Here is a 19,916-nt window from a genome sequence, read left to right on the forward strand (position 1 = left end):
CTAAAACTCTAACTCAGGGGGCTGGGGATTTAGCTCAGTGGTTCTGCCACCTGCCTCGCAAATGCAAGTCCTAAGTTCCATCCCTGGTACCAAAAAAATAAATAAACAACTCAGAGCCAAAACATTGAACAAACAGGTTAAGGTGACCCTAGGAGGCAAATACTCAAACTCATAGAATTTGTAAAAATGACTCTTTTAGGAAGAAAGTTTTCTCAAGGCAGGCCCATAGATATTAAATGGAGCATGATCTCATAATGATTACCAAACATCAAATCCCCTCCATTAGTAAGAATCAATAGAAACAAGGCAAAAGAAAATCTCACATAAATCCTCAAGACAATAGATGTTTGGGGTATCCAGTAAATAATAGCTATGTATTAAATCTTTTAAAATGATACATTTGCGAAAATATGCATACAATAAAAATCAATAAGCAACTAACAGACAGACTTGCAGCAACTGAACTTTGAAAATTAAAAATATAATTGTTGAAATTAAAAACTCTGTACATGGGTTAAAGATAAGATTAGAAAGAGTTAAAAAGAGGAGAGTGGTGTGGGGCTGTGGCTGAGCAGGCCGGGCCTGGCCGGAGGCCTCGGGACTCGGCTGTGTCATGCTGCTTGAGCGTCGGTGTGATCCACGGGCAGCAGCTCGGGCCGCGATGGCAGACTACAGCGAGGAGCAGCGAAAGGAGCTGGAGGCTCTGGAGTCCATCTACCCCGACTCCTTCACAGTATTACCAGAAAATCCAACCAGCTTCACCGTCACTGTGACATCAGAGGCTGGAGAAAATGATGAAACTGTCCAGACTACCCTCAAGTTTACATACAGTGAAAAATACCCAGAGGAAGCTCCTCTTTATGAAATATTTTCCCAGGAAAACCTAGAAGATGATGATGTCATAGACATTTTAAAATTATTAGCATTACAGGCTGAGGAAAATCTTGATGTGGTCATGATCTTTAGTGACAGCAGTGCAAGAAAAATTAAATGAAATAGTAGATCAGATAAAAACGAGAAGAGAGGAAGAAAAGAAACTAAAATAAAAAGAAGCAGAAGAAGCAGAGAAACAACTATTCCACGGCACCCCTGTTACAATTGAGAATTTCTTATGTTGGGAAGCCAAATTTGATGCAGAACTCTTGGCAGTGTATTTCTTTTGATAGGTGAATTGAGACCATTAACATTGATGGTTATAACTGAAACGTATTGACTTGTCATTGCCATGACTTTTTCTTTTTGTTGGGTTCTCCCCCTTTACATTTAATTTCTTGTCATGCCAGATGGGTTCATTCTGCTTTGCTTCCTGGGGTTGTGATCCTCAATGTCTGTTCCTAGGCTATTGTGTAAAATTCTTTGGAGTGCTGGCTTGGTATTCATGAGGTTCCTAAGGTGCTCTTTGTCATGAAAGTATCTTATTTCTCCATCCATTTTGAAGGATAGTTTTGCAGGGTACATCAATCTGGGTTGGAGGCTGTTTTCTTTTAGGGCTTGGAATATGTCACTCCAAGCTCTTCTTGCCTTGATGGTTTGTGTTGAGAAGTCTGCTGTGATTCTGATGGGCTTTCCTTTGTATGTGATTTGTTTCTTTTCTCTGACTGCTTGGAAAACTTTGTTCTTCTGTTGAGTTTCTGTAATCTTAACAATTATATGCCCATGTGTTGATTTTTTTTTGATCAAGGCTATTTGGAGTCCTATATGCCTCATTTATCTGTATGTCAAGTTCTTTTCCCCTGCTGGGGAAGTTTTCTGCCATTATTTCTGTGAAGAGATTTTTTATGTCATCTGCACTCTCTCCTCTTTCTTCATTGAGCCCAATCAGTCTTATGTTATTCTTTTTTGCATCATCTAGCAGCTGCTGGATTGATTTCTCATGTTCCCTTATAATTTTGAAGTAATTTTTTTTTCCTGGTCACTAATTGCAATCTTATCTTCTATATCTGAAATTCTGTCCTCACATTGGCTCATTCTGCTGTGTAGACTTTCAGTGGAGTTTTTCATGTCCTGGAAATCTATTTGCATCTGTTTTATGGATTCCATTTGTTTCTTATGTTGGGATTCCATCATGTTCCTGAGCTTCTCTCTAGATTTATTAATCATGTCTTGCACTAAGGGCACAATTTCTCCTGTTATCTGAGAAATTATTTCTGATTTCATTTTTTCCAGATCCCCTTTGGTTGCCAGTTCAGTGGGTCCAGGTGGTTGAGTATCAGAGGGTTCCATCTCATTTCCCTTTGGGGTTGCTGTAGGTGATGTGGAAGTCTGGTTTTGAGACTTATTTATGTGTTTTCTCATTTCGATTGGGGCGGGGGATTGTTAGCGCCTGCACGGATTACCTCCTCTGAGCTGGGTGAGGTGGGACAGGGGCCGGGAGCAGCGGTAGTGATGGTGACCCAAAAGCCCTTTCCTGTGGGCTGGGAGCAGCCGGAGGGATGGTGGCCGGAAAACCCCTTCCTCTGGACCAGGAGCAGTGGGATGGTGGCTCAGAAGCCCCTCCCTCTGGGCCGGGAACAGTGGGACTCAGTACCTTGGTCTGGTGGTCTGGTGTCCTCTGCGCCTTGGTAATGTGGAATCAGGTGGCTGCCTGTTTGCAGTGGGGTGATTCGGTATCTTCCGCGTGACTCAGGACCTCGGTAGGGCGTGCACAGGCCTGCCTGTCTGCAGCGGGCTGATTCGGCATCTTCCGCGTGACTCCAGAACTCTTAGAAATTAAAAAGAAATGGATAAAAGAAGAGCAAGCAGGAAAAAATAAATTAAGTGGCAAACAGCTGTTTGAAACCGATCATAATCTTGACACATCTGATATCCAGTTCTTGGAAGATGCTGGAAATAATGTGGAAGTAGGTGAGTCTTTGTTCCAGGAGCTGGATGACTTGGAACTGGAGGATGTTGAGGACAACCCAGACTGCAACCCTGCTGGCCCTGGGAGTGACTCAGAGGACTGATGCACCATCTCCGGAGAGCTCCACAGCCATGGCATCTGTGGCTGTGCTGAGAGGCTTTTAATTTTCCTTTCCTTTTTTTCTAAGAAAAAATAACTCTCAGGAGAATATTCTTCTGATAACTTTCACCATTGAACTTAATAAACTGACCATAAAACTTCAAGATAAAATGTTCACTTCCTCTTATTGGTGAACAGAAGTTTACATATTTAACATTATTTAATGCTGGAGGGAGATCCTACCTATAACACCAAGACTTGAAGGTGGGTTGTGGCCATGTGCATATGGGTATATGTATAAGAAACAGAAATAACTCATGTTTTCTATCCTGGAGATGATAGTTACTTTTGGATTCCAAATGTTGTCTTTCATATAAAGTGTTAAAATACTGAGATAAATAGGAAATTTTAAAAAAAGAAAGTTAAAAAGACAAGTAATGAATCAAAAGATGTATTGGAAGAATTCATTCCAAAAACAACAGAAAGATGGAAAATATTATAGAAGGGTTAAGAGAAAGAATAGAATGGGAGGGTCTAACAAATATTAGGAGTCTCAGAAGGAGAAAATGGAAAAGCAATAGTGAAAGAAATAATGGCAAAGATATCCATTGTGATGCCAGTCTAAGTTATTTGGATCAACTTTCATACTGAAAACAAGATTCTAAAAATTATTTTTAAAACATACCACACACAATCTATCATCTATCTCTATATCTGTATATGTGTATGTGTTTTGTGTATGCATGTAAAAATTTGAAAATACTGAAAAGCTGAAAATATATAGTTGGGAAGCTGCTAGGGTTCACTCACTAAAGAAGTTGCTATTTTTTGGCAGATGGGAGATGGGAGTGAAGGGCAAAGCAAAGCCTGAATGTAGAGAAGTAAGAAGAATATCACAACATCAGAGAGGCTTTTACCCTGAGAGGTTTTGTTTGTTTTTTTTGCCCACAATTGCATCTAGGCTTTAGTTCAATGGTGAAGGAAATAGAAATTAAGGCTCAGCTCCTCTCTCTGGGTTGGGGAGCCCAGAAGAAACACACTCCACATTAACTGTGGACTCCAACAATCTGTACTATCAAGGTAAGGAAAAATAAAAACTAAATTCCTAGCCAGGTATGTAATGCACTCCTATAATGCCAGCACTATGGGAGGCTGAGACAAGAGGATCACAAACTAGAGTCAAGCCTAAGCAACTTAGTAAGACCCTGTTTCAAAATTTTAAAAAGAAGGCTGGGATGTGATTCAGTGCAAAGGCCCTGGGTTCAATCTCCAGTGCCAATACATCCCCTCAAAAACAAAAGAAAATAAAACTCCTTACTTAAACTCCAAGGTGATAGAAGAGAACATATTAGTCTGTCAACCTATAATTATATATCCAGTTCATCTCTCCTTCAAGTGCAAAGGCAAAGTCATCTCCTTAGAAACAACAGAGTTCACTATTACAATAACTTCACTAAAGAAGTTGCTAGATATGCACTTCTAGATGAAAATAAATAATCCCAAATGAAAAGTCTGAGGTTCAAGAAGGGATAAAAATCAAAGAAAGTGGTAAATACATGGACAAATCTATGTAAATCTTTACCAAACTAAGCAGTCATAATAACATCTAATGGGGTTAACAGTTAAAGTGCTATACAATTATATGTAGGTTGGGAAGGAATAAAAGGAGATATGGGATGAGGGAAAGAAATGAAAATTTGATCACATACAGGGTAGCCAGCAAAAGAGTAGAAACAGAATGTTGTATAATACCCAAACTAATAAAGAGAGGAAAAAGATAAGTCATAAAAATTCAATCTGTGGAGAATAAAAGGCAAAAAAGAGTAGAAAAAGAAACAGAGTGGTTTCTGAAGACAGTACACAAAATAAGACGGGAGATTTAAACTCAAATATATCAAAACCCACTTCAAAGGTAAATGGACTTACATGTTTCAGTTATGAGGTAAAAATTATCACACTGAATAAAACAACCGAGCAAAAACCAATACAAAACAAAAAATGAAGTCTCTAATGTGATAAAGGGATCACCAAATAAATATGCTTAGTGGAGAATTAATGGAACCATTCTGTTAAAGTGAGAACAAAATAAAAATCCTGTAATGGTCAGTGTTCACTAGAGGAACAGATTTAATATAAGATATAGATGATAGATAGATAACGGTATGATATGACATGACATGATATTGATATATATATATATATATACATATATATATATCGGTTTACAAGGTAAGCTTACAAAGGCTGACTGAAGAGTGAAGAATCAGGTGCAAAAGAATGCAAAGGGGCTGTCTGCATGCCGCAAATTCAAAGGATCAAGTCAAAAATCAAAGGCCTGGAGGAGTTCACTACAGAGTACCATACAAGTCTGTATCAGGAAGCTGAAGGGTCTGTGCTGGAAGCCTGGAGAGACAGATACCCAAAGGCAATGGTAAAGACTGGAGCTCCTCTGAAGAAACAGAAGCAAGACTTTTTCCTTCTTTCCCTTTTTATTTCATCCAGACTACAAGCCTATTTTTTTTTTTTTGGTACCAGGGATAGAACTCGGGTCCTTGCACTTGTGCAACAGGCGGCAAAACCACTGAGCTAAATCCCCGGCCTATACAAGCCTATTTGTTGGTGCCACCCACACCCAGGGTGAGTCTTCCCCTGTTAAGTAAGTCCATCACCCACACCCAGAACTATGCTAAACCAATCAGCTGGGTATTTCTTATTCAGGTTGACACCACAGTTAACTATCACAGATGCTTCTCTTTTCTGTTTCCATATCATACTAAAAGATTTGACCTCTACCAAAAGAAAGAGAGAGAAAGAGGGAGAGAGGAGGAAGAGAGAAAGAAAGAAAGAAAGAAAGAATCAGAAGACAGATTGTCAAAGGATAGAGAATCAGAAAAGACAGAATTGACAATATTATTATTCAATATGATTATTTGTGTAGAAATCCTAACATAATCAACAGACAAATTATTAGATCTAATAAGAGAATTCACCAGAGTTGCTAGATAAAAGATCAATACATAAAAATAGTGATCCTATAACCAGTAATAAACAATTAAAGATGAAAATTTTAAAGGGACCAATTCACAATAATAAAACAAACCCACTCCCAGGAAGAAGTGTAAAAAGGAGATAGCAGTGTATTAGTCTTATGTGCTTTCATAATAAATTATCATAAATTTAGAATCTTAAAATAACACAACTGCATCCCAGTTCCCAAGGGTCAATAGTCTGTGTGCAACTTACTGGATCCACAGCTTATGATCTCACAGGCTACAACCAAGGTGTTGACAGGACCTGTAGTCTCACCTCAGGCCTAGGGTCTCCTTCCAAGCTTATGCAGTTGTTGGTAGAATTCATTTCTTGGTTGTTATGGCACCGAGCCTCCTCCTTTCTTGCTAGCTGTCAACTAGGGCCTTGTTCTAAGCAATTAAAAGGCACCCTCAGGTCACAACATAAAAACTTACATCTTCAAAGCCATTAGGAATATCTCATTCTGGTCAGCTATGACAGAATCTTAGGTAATGTAATATAATCACAAGAATAACTATCAGTTACCTTGGTCATATATTGTAATCTACTCAAGGGAGTATTTATACCCACACTCAAGGAAAGGGGATTATACAAGGGATGCACAACATAGGGCAGAAGTCTTGGAGGCATCTTAGAATTCTGTCTTCACACTTAAGAATAAATATAACAAAAGATGTGCAAAAAACATAAGAAAATATAAAATATTATTAAAGGGCATCAAAGGAGTAACTAAATAAATGGAAAGTGAGAACAAGTTATTGGATGGTAAGACTTGGTATCATAAAGCTATTAACTCTCCTCCATTGATCTCTAAATTAAATTAAATTTCAAAAACCCAATAGGATTTTTCATGGAATTGGTCAAACACGTTCTCAAGATCATGAGAAAGAGATTTGTTTGAGAATGATTAATACAATTCTATACGAGAATTAGGGGAAACATGACTTTTTTCCCAGATAGCATGATTAATTTAAAGCTGTAGTAATTAAAACCGTGTAGTTCTGTACAAGAATAGACAAAAGGATTACTGGAAGAGAATAGAAGACCCAGAAATGCACTCATGGAATTTAGAATATTGTAGAAGTTTTATTTCAAATATCAGAGGAAAGAAAGAATATACAATAAGTGGCATTTGGACTACCACAGTTAGAAACAATGAAGTTGAGGAAGTCACTCCATTCCATTCATTTAATTTTAAACAACACGCTAGAGCCATTCCTCCTTCCATTGTCCTAAGAGAGGTAGAAAACTACATAAAAATAACTTAGGAGATCACTGCTGTTCTAGGCAAGAGCACATGCATGTTGGATCTTGTAGCCTGACCTTCAGTCACTTTCATCCTACTCAAAGCTCATTGGGGGTTCATAAATATGTGCTATATGTCATGCATGTAATTCAGATCAGAGGGAACTCTTGGACAAGCATGTATGTTGAGAGTCCTTGAGATGATTCAACACACTTTCAGTCATTCCTGTCAAGCACACCTAGAGATTCAAGGGAGGCACCTGGGCTGAGGTGCATATACAGTACTTTAAGTTCCAGGAGCCTGTTTTATCAAGGGTTGCTCTGTGGTGTGATCTGTGTGCAGTGCTTTTGTTATCCTGTACCCCTGCAACACTTTTCTATTTGTGCCATATCTTTCATCAGCTCAGACTTGCCCTGAGCACAACTTCCCATGATCTTCAATAAATGTAGATGCTTTTCTCTTGCCATTTGGACTGTACATTTGTAATTCTTTGCTCGTCAAACGAAAGAACTTGAAATTTATCTGCTAAGTTCATCCTGTAGTAAACTGAACTGTTACTGGATTTTGGTTTCTAGGTTCTTTCTGTCCTAAGCAGAGAATTGGTCAAGACAAGCACAAATGGTAGCAGTTTTATTAAATCTGGGAAATGAAACAGGCTCTGCAGAGTAAATTTGGGCCGAGAAAAGTAGGAAAAGAAGTATACCATACAGCATGACTGTGGGCCACCATGCAAGAGAGAACATAGTGACAAAAACTCAGTGTGAACTGTTGTTTTTGTGTCACTCACTCCTCAAGCTGATGTCAGGTCTAGGACATCCTATCAAAAACTTGCTCAAGTTCACCAAAAAGTCCATGTGCAGGATTTGGGAACTGTTCTGGGCATGTGTCCTTGGATTTTGTAATTAACAGGTCACACCTACTTCCCCAGCCATGATGCCATAATCTCCTGTCTCATTTCCCCCTGAGAGATGCATCTCCCCTGAGGGAGTGAACATCTTCATTTCATATAGCTACTTCATGCTGAAAGGGGCTGTAGGCCCTACCTACTGTGGAGTATGTGCTCTCCAACTAACTTAGGTTATTGTGGTTCACTGGCTCAGTTGAAGAAAAAAAAACTAGAGCAAAACTGGAGTCTTACTTTCTGAAGAGGAGCCTCAGCTCTTCCAGAGCTTTCTTCTTAGTGCTGTGCAAAGTCTAGTGACTATTTCCCATGTAGGATTTTTATAGCTTGTCACTATGTCCCTTGAGGAAGAACTAGAATAGTTCATCAGGAACTGGAAATAAGGCTAGAGTCTTGAAGGCCTGTAGGGCTACCTTTTTTTATCTCCCTATCAGCCTTTTGATTTCCCAAAGAGACTTTAGACATGTCTCTTTAGGATCCCTTTCAATGAATGACAGTGACCTGCGTAGGAAGATAGACTACTTCTAAGAGTTGTAGAATATTCTGTTTATGTTTTATAGGTGATTGCTTAATAGTCAGCAAGCACTTTCTCTTCAGATTGCTGCATGGGCATGTAGCACCAGAAAGGCATATTTGGGGTCTGTATAGATATTTAACTGTTTGCCTTTTCCCAAGTAAGAGCTATTAGCTCTGCTCTTTGAGCAGAGGTCCCTGGGCGAAGATGACCTCAATGACCTATTGCAAACTGACAGCTCCATGACTTGCCTTATGATGTCCTTCTTGGCAAAGCTACTTCCATCAGTGAGCCACACTTCTTCAGGGTCTTGGAGGGGCAAGTCACTGATGTCCTGCCTGCTTGCATAGGTCTAGAAGATTACTTGTTCACAAGAGTGGCTAACTTCTAGGCCTGTAGGCATCAGAGAGGCAGGATTAAGAGTAATACAAGTTTTTATAACAACTTCAGGTGTATCTAAGACCATGGCCTGATATTTGGCAAGCCATTCCTCTGTTAACCACAAGTAATCTTTGGTCTCAAGAATCACTCTGACATGATGGGGAGTCAGGACTTATAGTTCCTGTCTTAAGGTTAGTTTTGCAGCTCCCTCTGTTAGCAGAGCTGCAGCTGCTATGACTCTCAGACAGAGTGGCCATCCAGCGGCCACTCCAGCTAACTTTTTTTGAAAAGTATGCCACTGGGTGGGCTTTTTGTTCTAGCCTTTGGGTCAAGTCACCAAAGCAATTCCTCTCTTTTCTTTTTTCTTTTTTTGGTACTGGGGATTGAACTCAGGTCCTTGCGCTTGCAAGGCAGGTGGCAGAACCACTGAGCTAAATCCCCAGCCCCCTCCTCTCTTTTCTGATATGCACAGAAAGAAGGATTCTCTTAAGTTAGGTACTCCCAGTGCTGGAGCCTGAGTAAGGACATATTTTATTTCTCTAAAGGCATTGTTTACTACTTTTGTCCATCCTAGGGTCACAGAATCAGGGCCTCTGACACCTTCATATAAAGGCTTTATAATTAGTCCAAAATTATGTATCCCGATCTGGCAGAAGCTCACCATTTCCAGAAAGAAAAAAAGCTGGGGTTTGGTGGCAGGAGGCCCAAGATTACAGATAGCCTGGATCCAGTCCCTAGAAAGCTGTTGTTCTCCAGGTATAAGAAGGTATCCCAAGTATTGAACTTTCCAGAGGGATATCTGAGCCTTTTCTTTGGAGACTTTATATTTTTTCTTAGCAAGAAAGTTGATGGTTTAGATAGCACAGTAAGTCCCTAACTTACATCTGAGTTATAAACATTCACAGATTAAAAACAGACCACAAGGACCCAAATTTGATCCCTGGTACCAAAAAAACAAAACAAAACAACAACAAAAAAAACAGACCTCACATTACTTATACAAACATTTGTGGATGCAAACAAATCAGAGAAGTACATAGGTGTATGTGACTCACTTTGTTGGCCTTCAAATGAATCCAACTTATGAATGTTCTCCTGGAACAGAACTCCTTCATAAGTTGGGGACTTATAAGCATTCTCCCAGAATAGAACTTGCTCATAAGTTGGGGATTTACTATATTAGGGTTGGATAACTCTCAAGTTGGGCTGAAAATTAGAATATCATATACATATTGTAGGATAGTTCCCTGTTTAAACTCTAGGGTCCTTAAGTCTTTCTCTAGTGTTGGAGCAAAAAGTTGGGGACTATCGCTAAACTCCTATGGGAGAACTGTCCAAGTGTACTGCTGTTTCTCTTTTGAAATGGGATTTTCCCATTCAAAGGCAAACAGAAATGGAGAATCTTCATGGAAAGAAAAGAAAGCACCATTGAGATCTAAGACTGAGAACTAATTAGTGTTCCCTGAAATTTCAGAAAGAATTGTATATGGATCTGCCACCAAAGGGTGGATTGGGATTATACCCTCATTGATGAGGTGGAGGTCTTGTACCACTCTACATTCTCCTGAGGGCTTTTCTGTGGGGAGAATGGAGTATAGAAAGGAGAATGACAAGGTCACAAAAGGCCATATTTGAGGAACCTGTGAGAGGCTGGAGGCCTTTACCCGCCTCTTCTGATTAAATACTGCTTTTGGTAGGAAATCAGCTGGGGTTATTTAGTTTTATAACTACTGACATAGTTGAATTTGCCCTACCAGGTATTCCATAATACCATGTAGCAGGATCCACCTGTTGGCTAATTAGGTCAGGAACACCTGGTGTAGTCCTCGTAAGTAAAATCCATTTTGCCCTTTGCCTGAATTTGAGAATTGCCCCCAATTTTGCTAGTAAATCTCTTCCTATCAATAGAGTAGACTGCTGGACAATTAGAAACTCATGGTTAAATGTTTGGCCTTCAAAGTGACATGTCAGAGCAGGAGTAAGAATCTCTGACTAAAGGTCCCCTCAACCCCAACTATGGCTATACATTTAGAGGTGAGTTTTCCAGAGAAGGAAGTCAAAACTGAATGAGCTGCTCCTGTATTGATAAGTAATTGATTTGGCTTACTTATGATGTCTAAGATTACTCAGGGTTCCTCACAAGAAATTGTTATATCCGTGGACAAAGTCATTGCAGGCTCCCTTGGACTCCTTAATCTTCATCATAGCAGGAGATGAGGGTTTTGGCTGGCCTAGCCCCACTTTGAGAGTGGAAACAATCAACCCTCCAGCGCCATGAGTCAGGCACGTTGGCCACCTGACACTCAGAGGATGGCCCAAGTGGTGGCTTGGTGCAGTTGCATGCCCAGTATCCAGTCTTCTTGCACTTAAAACAGGAACTATTTCCTTGGTTATCTTTGAGTTTTCCCTTAGACAATTTGGTGAGTTTAAAGCATTACCAATTGCAACAGCTATAATTCTAGCTTTTCTCATTTGACCTTCCTCTGGATCCCAATCATTGAACACCAAAAAGGCCATGTCCAGCGATTGGGTCATAGGTGTCTGGGGTCCCATCTGAAGTTTCTGTAATTATGCCAAATATCTAGGGCCAACTGACAAATGAAATGATATCCCACCAGGGCCTCTCCCTCCCTGGAAGATGGATCTATCTTTTTATATTTACAAAAGACTTCTACTATGGAAGACAGCTGGTTTACCTCTGCCTTGTACGACCCCGCTCACGTTATAATTAACAGATTTCTTGATGCACATTATTATCCCATAGTGAGAACAGCTATCATATCAGACGTCATTTTCCCTCCCTGATGAGTGTTAGACTCCCAGTGTGATTCTGTTGAAGAGAGAACTGTCCCTCCAGGGTGGGTTCCTTCCCTTCTTAAAGCATATTACTTATTTGCATAGTTCTTAGCCTCTTGTAGGATTCTTTGGCTTTCACCTAGGGTTCAGCAAGTGGCCAAGATGAATTGGTTATCTTACCATAATTTGTCAAAAGAGAGGGTAAAAATTTGAAACATATATGCAAACTTACTAAGATCCTCTGAAGGTTAGCCTAGCCATTCTTTGCATTACTTAATATCTGCAACTGAAAAGGGGACCTGAATTCAAGCGGTTCCCTCTTCTCATGGAAACTCTCAGGAGTGTTGGGAGCCATTCTATATAATTTTGGGGAAAAATCATTTCATAATTAAAGTATGACTATAGCTGTCCAAGGCCCAATGTCACCTTGCCTTCGAGCTCACTATGGCATGCAAAAACATAACTCCATTTTCCTTCTGGTCACAAGTTGAGGCCTCAATGATACCATGATACTGTGACATAGAAGGGCAAGAGTCCATCAGCTGACTGTGATAACAACAGCATGGTAATGGCAAAAGAACAGACCTGAGGATCAATGGAACAAACTAGAAAATGCACAAATAACTCCAAACATATTCAGCCACCTAATCTTTAACAAATAAGCCAAACACCTTTGCTAGAAAAAAGCCTCTTTAATAAATGGTGCTGGAAAAACTGGCTTTCCACAGGCTGAGGATTAAAACTGGACCCATGTCTTTCACCATGCACTAACCTAAAATCAAAATGGATCAAAGATCTAAATATTAAAATGGAAACACTAAATCTGCTGGAAGAGAGAATAGGTAGAATGCCGAGGACAAAGGAATAGGCAAAGACTTCATGAACAAAACACAGACTGCATGGGAAATACTACAAAGAATCAACAACTGGGACCTCTTCTTATTAAAAAGCTTTTGCACAGCAAAAGAAACCACCAACAGAGTGAAAAGACAACCCATAGTGTGGGAAAAAATTTTTACCAGCAATTGATCAGAAAAAGGACTATTATCTAGAATATATAAAGAACTGGAAAAAATCAGACCCCCTAAATTTAAAGACACAATCCAAAAATGGGCATCTGAAATGAAAAGACACTTCTCAGATAAAGAAGTAGATATGACAAATAAATACATGAAAAAATGTTTGACCTCACTAGTCATTCATGAAATACAAATTAAAACAACACTGAGATTCCATCTCACTCCAGAAAGAATGGCTGCTAACATGAAATCAACCAATAATAAATGTTGATGAGGCTGTGGGGAAAAAGGAACCCTGCTCCACTGTTGGTCAGAGTGTAGACTGATGCAACCGTTGTGGAAATCAGTGTGGAAACTTCTCAAAAAATGGAAACTAGAGGTTCCATTTCACCCAGTTATTCCCCTTTGAGGTATCTTCTTCCCAAAAGAATTAAAATCATCCTACAACAGTGATATGTGGACACCAATATTTATAACAGCACAGTTTGTAATACCTAATCTTGGAAACAGCCCAAATGCCCATCAACTGATGAATGGATAAGATGTGGGTTTTTATAAAATGGAGTACTACTCTGCCATAAAGAAGGATGAGCTTCAGACATTTATAGCTAAATAGATGGACCTTGAGACCATACTCTTAAGTGAAATAAATCTGACACACATGTTTAAACACCACATTATTTCTCTGGTATGAGAAACTGAAAGTGGAAATAAGGACTAAAATGTATAAAAGATATTGGGAAATGGGAAGAAAATGTTCAAATGGGAAGGGGAACAAGAAGAAAGGAGGGGAAAAGGAAGGAAGGGACAAGAAAAAAAGTGAAAATAGAACAAAAAATAGAAACAAAGCTTTTATACATTGGGAGGGGAGTCAGCTGGGGGGAATGGAAAAATTAAAATTCAAATTAAAAAATAATTTAAAAAAATAAAAAAGAGTACTTCAGCTGAACACATCCTGATTCTTCAAGAACTGAGTAGTAATAAAGAGAAAAGTTTCAAAATTATAAAGATCAGAGCAGAAATCAATGCACTAGAGACTAAGAGAACAATACAAAAAATCAAAGAATCAAAGAGTAGGTTTTTTTAAAGAATAAATGAAATCGATAAACCTTTAGCCAATCTTAAAAAAAAAAGGAAATAAAAGGCACAAATACATGCAATTAAGAATGAAAAAGGTGAAGTCACAACAGATCCAACAGAAATACAGAGGATCATCAATACCTACTTCCACAACCTGTACTCCAATAAAATGGAAAACAGATGAAATGGGCACATTCCTAGATACATACGAATTGCCAAAGTTAAATGAAGAAGATATAGAAATTCTAAACACCCCAATTACAATGAGTGAAATTCAAAATGTAATAAAATATTTACCAACAAAGAAAAGCCTAGGTCCTGATGGCTTCACTGCTGAATTCTACAAGACATTGAAAGAACTATTGCCATAACTCTTTAAACTCATCAAGGAAATTGAAAGGGAAGTAAGGCTTCCAAATTCGTTCCTGGAAGCAAGTCTTACTTTGACTCCAAAACCAGGGAAAGACCCAACCCGAAAAGAGAACTACAGGCCAATATCACTAATGAACGTAGATGCAAAAATCCTCAACAAGGTACTGGCAAACAGAATACAGAGGGTCATCAAGAAGATCATCCACCCTGACCAAGTTGGATTTATCCCACGGATGCAACGATGGTTCAACATTTGTAAATCAGTAAATGTAATACACTACATTAACAGAGTCAAGGACAAAAACCATATGATCATCTAAATAGATGAAGAAAAGGCATTCGACAAAATCCAACACCCATTCATGATAAAAACCCAATAGAAAATTGGAATAGAAGGTCTTTATCTCAATCTGATTAAGGCTATTTATGAAAAACCAACAGCCAACATCATACTAAATGGTCAAAAACTGAAAACTTTCACTCTAAAATCAGGAACAAGACAAGGATGCCACTATCACCACTCCTGGTAAATATAGTTCTGGAAACATTAGCCACAGCAATTAAAATGAGAAAGAAATAAAGGAATAAAGATAGGAAAGGAAGAAGTTAAACTGTCATTATTTGCTGATGATATGATACTTTTACAAAGAAGACCAAAAAAACTTGGCCAAAAGTCTTCTAGGCCTAATTGACAGATTCAGTAGAGTAGCTGGATACAAGGTCAACACTCAAAAAACAATACCCTTCTTATACACAAATAGCAGACTCACTGAGAGAGAAATTAGGGAAACAATTCCTTTTGCAATAGCATCCCCAAAATGAAATATCCAGGAATCAACCTAACAAAGGAAACAAAAGACCTATACACTGAAAACTACAGCAGTCTGAAAAAGGAGATCGAGGAGGATATAAGAAAATGGAAAGACACCTGTTGTTCCTGGGTAGGAAGAACAAATACAGTGAAAATGGCCATACTTCCAAAACTACTATATAGATTTAATGCAATGCCAATTGAAATTCCAACAATATACTTCACAGAACTAGAGAAAATAATCCAAAAATTCATTTGGAACCAGAAGAGACCTAGAATAGCAAAAGCAATTCTAAGCAACAGAGACATGGCTGGGGGTATCACAATCCCCAACATGAAACTATACTACAAAGCTACTGTGATAAAATCACCATGGTACTGGCAAAAGAACAGACCTGAGGATCGGTGGAATAGATTAGAAGATGCAGAAAGAACTCCAGACATACTCAGCCACCTCATCTTTGACAAAGGAGCCAACCACCCTCATTGGAGGAAAGATAGCTTATTTAATAAATGGTGTTGGAAAAACAAGATTTCAACCTGCCAAAGATTAAAACTAGATCCATCCTTATCACCATGCACTAAACTAAGATCAAAATGGATTAAAGATCTAAATACTAAGACAAAAACACTAAACTTGCTGGAAGATAAGTTAGGTAGAACTCTTGAAGACACTGGCATAAGAAATGACTTTATGAACAAAACCTCAGCAGCAGGGGAACTACCACAAAGAATCAACAACTGGGATCTCATCTTATTGAAAAGCTTCTGCACTGCGAGAGAAACCACCAACAGAGCTAACAGACAACCTACAATGTGGGAAGAAATTTTTAGCAGTTGTACCTCAGACAAAGGACTACTATCTAGAATATATAAAGAATGGAAAAAATCAGACCCCCCAAATTCAAAGACCCAATTCAAAAGTGGGCATCTGAAATGAACAGACATTTCTCAGACAAAGAAGTAAAAGCAGCAAATAAATATATGAAAAAATGTTCAACATCACTGGTCATTCGAGAGATGCAGATGAAAACAACACTGAGATTCCACCTCACCCCAGAAAGAATGGCCGCTATCAAGAAATCAACCAATAACAAATGCTGGCAGGGGTGTGGAGGGAAAGGAACCCTTCTCCATTGCTGGTGGGAGTGCAGACTGGTGCAACCACTGTGGAAATCAGTATGGAGATACCTCAAAGAACTAGGACTGGAAGTCCCATTTGACCCAGCTATTCCCCTACTTGGTATCTTCCCCAAAGAATTAGAATCATACCACAGTGATATATGTGCACTCATGTTCATAGTGGCACAGTTTGTAACAGCTAAAGCTTGGAAACAGCCCAAGTGCCCATCAACTGGAAACTGGATAAAGAAGATGTGGGTTTTTTATAAAATGGAGTACTGCTCAGCCATAAAGAACGAAAAACTAGAGTCATTTATAGCTAAGTGGATGCATATCGAGGCTATACTCTCAAGTGAAATAAATAGGACACGTGTAAATACCAAAGTTTCTCTAGTGTGAGAAACTGATAGTGTAAACAAGCTTTAAAATGATTAAAATGAATAATTGATAATTTGAAATAGGAAAAAAGGTCCAAAGACGAAGGGGTGAAGGGAGGGGAAGGGGAAAGGAAAGGAGGGAAAGGAAAAACTATGAGAAAAGAAAAAGAAATGGAAATGATGTCTATGTAAATAGGGAAGGGTGCACAGGTAATGGGGAAAAAATAAGAACCAAGATATATCATGTACAGGTACAAACACCCAATGATAAATGTAAACGTATTGTATACCTAAAATGTACCAATAAAAGAACTTATTAAAAAAAAGAGAGAAAAGTTTCAACTGGGGGAAGGACTTCTTTATTAGCCTGCTATCTTGTTCCTCCGACTATTGTAAGAATGCTCTCCTTACCACCTTCATCAACAAAAGATTCTCAGCAACCTAAGATCCTCATGAACATAGGATTACCACCACCCCTTAAGTCACCTGACACTCCCTCCAATTATTGTGTGTACCCAATAAAAAATGTCTAGCTCAAACTGTCTTTGCCTTTGCCCACTCTGAAGCAATGACCTCCTGGCTTCCCACGTACTTTGAAATTATTCAAATCTCTATTATCTTTCTTTAGCCCTTGCCATCTCCCTTTCTAGGAAGTCAGAAGATTGATTGCCCTCAGATACAGGAGCAGGACTACTTGTGAGTTAGAGGAGTCAAAAGTTTTAAAGGAGTAAGAAGCACCATTCTGAGTATATCCTGTGGGCCTTAAAGCTGTCTATGTGCACCCAGTGGGACTTAAGTCTGTCTGAGAAGCATGATGAGAGGACTATGGAATATTGACTTCCTCTGGGGCACTAGACTCTAGTGGGGTTTCTGAGTCACTTGAAGGGATGAACTGATTTATTGGCCCAAGGATTATAAAGAGGTTGAGGAGACTTCCCAGAGTGATTGTCTTTGTTAAACAGATGGAAAAGACCCATATCCCTGAGAGACAGGTGAGGATCTGAGGACAAAATCATCAAAGGTATCTCTCTCTTTCTTGGAGGCCACTCTAAATATTATAGTTTCTGGGCTTTTTATGAGATGAAGAATCACAAACATATACGATTTATCTCCACCTTCCATGTTTCTAAGCAGAAATGATTTAACTGAAAAATAATCCCATATTGAACCAATATCATATTGTAATAGTAGATAAGTTCTTCCTTTTTTTACATTGATAGGGTTAAACTTTTCCTACTGATCAAGTATACAACATAGTGGCGAAGTAGGTGGAATCTGTGGGGCGTGGTTCATGAGGTTTCCCATGGCTCACCTTGAGGCCTGTAGAGAGACAATGAGGTCTCGGGTTCTTAAGATGGCATCACATGAGGAAGAGACTTGATCTGATCCCACAAAGCATCTCTTGTGAGGTTCAAGTATTCACTAGGCACACATCTCTATCTAAAGCAAGGATGATGCTGGCATCTTTCATAGAAGAATAGTAGATAGTCCTATGGAGAGCTTTTTGTCTTCATATTGGGGCCCACTAACTCCTTAAGGAGGAGGGGTGTTGAGCCACTTGATGGTTCTGCTTAGCCCTTTGAAAACTCCTATGAGATCAGGGTGGAGTCTCCCCCCACCACACTGAAACTGTTAGCCACATTGAGCCACTTGATGGCTCTACTGAAGCAGGTGGAGTCACTTGAGAAATAATCTCTTACATTTACCCCACAGTAAAAACTTTGGTACATTTTTAAGGCTATAGAGGCATAAACCTCTTTAAAAAAAAAACTTTCCAAGTTTTAAGAATAAGGATCACTCTGCTTTTGTATACTCACAGTCACTTGAGTTAAGCTTTACTGGCTATTCTTTCGTTCTGCCCAGGCAATCAAGCATGTGTCTAAATAACCCGAATTTTGTTAGAAGAAACAAGGGATCTAGCCCAATTCAAAAGAAAAGAGAGAGAAAGCCAGCATGTTCTTTGTAATCAGAGGTTTAGCTCCTATCTACAAGGTTGAGATTTTCCAGTGACCATGAGGCCAGGTAAAAAAAAAAAAAAGTTAAACAAACATGGTGGAACCCATGTGGCTGATCCAAAACAGGCACTCAGTCCTGTGACAAGATAAAATGATGACCTTGACTAAGATAGCACCCTGAGAAAGAAACAGTCATCTAGGGGAAAAGCATAAATGAGACTTTTGGCTCAAAAGGAGTAAACTTGGGTAGGCAGAGACCAAGCTAATTTCCCAAGAGTAGCAAAATAGCATTGAAAAGAGAAACATGAGGAAAAAAGGGCATGATAGCAGGTTCTCTGGCTATTTAACTCTTACCTATGGAGTGACCACAAACAGGAAAAGGAAAGAAAGGGAGAGGGGCTGAGGATTTAGCTCAGTGGTTTTTGTCACCTGCTGCGCAAGCGCAAGGACCTGAGTTTGATCCCCGGTACCAAAAAAAAAAAAAAAAAAAGAAAAAGAAAGAAAGAAAGGGGGAGATAAACTTGAAGCAGGCCTGTAGGCCTCTTACAGCTAGAAGAAATCAGAGGCCATATATCCTCCTACACACATAAACACACACATGCTGGGATATACAGGAAACAGTCCCTGGTACTGTGAGAAGTCTCCTGGGTTCCCCAGCCTAGGGGACAGAGAGGAAGAAAAACAAAAACAATGTTCCTGGTATTCTGGCTGGCTAAGCCAGATTTTAGGGTGTTGGAGTCTCCTGGAGATGATTTCTAGGTTGCTTTGTAATGACAGGAACAGCACATGAAAGAACCAAGCCGTACTCGGACAGGTGGAGGGTAATCAAGGTTTATTGCTCCAGCGGGCTCAGAGGAATTTGTGATTCCAAAGTCTGAGCCCTGAACAGAGGCTATGTAATTCCTTTTATATTGTTTTAGGAGGGGCAAATAAGCAAAGTTACAGAAGCAGAACAAAGGCAATTATTCAAGCAGTGACCTTTTGTAACTTAGCACATCTGGGTGTCCTTGGTCAGGTGAGGAAAAACAGGCTCTCAGAAAAACAGGATGTGGGCCAGTTATTGTGGGTGGCACATGCTTATAATATCAGCACTTGGGAGGCTGAGGCAGGAGAGTCACCCCAAGTTCAAGGCCAGCCTGGACTACACAGTGAGTTCAAGATCAGCCTGAACTACAAAGTGAGACCCTGTCTCAAAAAACCAAAAAATAAAATAAAATATACCAATTAAATTTTGGCTGGATGTGGTGGCACAAACCTGTAATCCTAGCAACTGGGAGGCTGAGGCAGGATGATCATCCTGAGTTCAAGGCCAGCCTGAACTACACAGGGAGACCCTGTCTCAAAAAAACAAAAATTAAAAAAGCAAGATGT

At 39.3% G+C, this 19,916-nt stretch overlaps 1 pseudogene; it reads left to right on the forward strand.

Annotated features, from left to right (window-relative positions):
• The first annotated feature begins 661 nt into the window (after positions 1-661).
• On the forward strand, positions 662-2,945 carry LOC147824410 (RWD domain-containing protein 1 pseudogene; annotated as a pseudogene).
• The last annotated feature ends 16,971 nt before the right edge of the window (positions 2,946-19,916 follow it).

This window comes from Heterocephalus glaber, unplaced genomic scaffold, assembly GCF_053883595.1.
Source record: "Heterocephalus glaber isolate CG9 unplaced genomic scaffold, H.glaber_assembly_v1.0 deba00001545, whole genome shotgun sequence".
NCBI classification, from domain to species: Eukaryota; Metazoa; Chordata; class Mammalia; order Rodentia; family Bathyergidae; genus Heterocephalus; species Heterocephalus glaber.